Raw genomic sequence first — 1489 nt, 5'->3', positions numbered from 1 at the left:
CCCCCCCCCCCGCGATTTATCGTTCGCGTTCAACATTAAAGGCAGAAAACACGGTTTCCATTCGTAAAGGGGTGAAAGCGGCCACGAGAGGAACAGTACGAGGGGTAGGGGGTGGGTGTGCATGTGCATTATTGGAACGCGACGAGAGATTAAAAACGACTTTTTCCAAAGGATCGGTTCCATTGACTGGGGTGCATTGCGGCGAGTCCTGAATAATGCATGAAATTTGTTCCCCGGAATCGAATCGCTTCTCGTCACCGCCCGGCACCGGGACAAGAGAGCGGGCATAAATCTAAATAATTTCAACCCTCGAATTTTTATTATTCCTATGACTACGTCCGTGCCTCCTCTCCCAGCTGAATATGCATGCCACCTCTCTCGCTTTCCGCACTTCGCTACTCGAGTGTTCCACCTTTTGTGTAACCAGCCCTTCCGCCGCAACCGACGACGATGCACCTTGGCGCTTGCCCGTGCCCGCGCTTCCTTCTTCCCCGTTACGTCGACACCGGGCTCGTTAATCTCGCCTTTTTAAAAAGCGTTACACGTCGTTAAACGATCTCTCGTCGCTGAAGCCCGTTTAAACAAATTTCGCGACACGATCGAAAAAAAAGGGAGTTATAGTGTGGAAAAAGTCGATGTTTCTTCTTCTTTTTTTTTTTATTCTTTCTTCTTATTGGTCGGTTTGAAAACTAAATTTCACGTTCGTATCGTTGAGGACACTGTAGATGGATTTTAATAGAAAAATTTTAGAACAGTATGTGAATCGCAGATAAGAAAATAGACGGATCGTTGAGAGATAAATCAGCGTGGATTAATTTTTGAAGTTTCTTTGGAATTTAAAGAATTATTGGTAACTGTAAAGTTTTGTTCGAAGAAAATCTGTGGTGTATATTTCTTACGTTAGTTGCGAATGTTTTGAAAGGATGAAAAAAGATTGGTATATGTCAGTAGTGAGAAATTTTATCGGTCTATATATCATAGCTGAACAGAGAATCTAATACCAAAAATTTACAAAAAGTCTGTCATTACTCACTTGGGGAATCCCGATAAATCACAGAAAAAATTAACGAGCAGCCAAGATGACACCGGATCTTTTCCCTCGTCCCTTCCTTTCCTTTCGTCCGTGAAATATAGCCGACAACTTTTCTCATACTTGAGAGTTTTCCTCAGAAGCATACTGCGCTGCGGGGAAAAGAATAGAGAAAAAGAGAAGTTATAAAGTGGTTGGGGGCGAACGCTATAACGTAACACCACAAGGGGTGAAGCTATGTCACAAAGATTTTTTTGCACAATCATTATCTTTTCTAAAGATAGACATAGGTAGAAGTTAGCATAATTCGAAAATTTTGCACAAATATTTTTGTTATTTTAATTCAAATTTTTGTACTCTTCATTGAAATGGTAACTATAAATATAACGGTAAAACAATTCATGATTTATGTAGTCATATAAATTGCATTTTTATAATTGTTTTTTTTTTAAATATCCA

This window comes from Habropoda laboriosa, unplaced genomic scaffold, assembly GCF_001263275.1.
Source record: "Habropoda laboriosa isolate 0110345459 unplaced genomic scaffold, ASM126327v1 scaffold28, whole genome shotgun sequence".
Lineage (NCBI taxonomy): Eukaryota > Metazoa > Arthropoda > Insecta > Hymenoptera > Apidae > Habropoda > Habropoda laboriosa.
The sequence above is the reverse complement of the archived record's forward strand: the minus strand, read 5'-3'. Positions refer to the sequence as shown.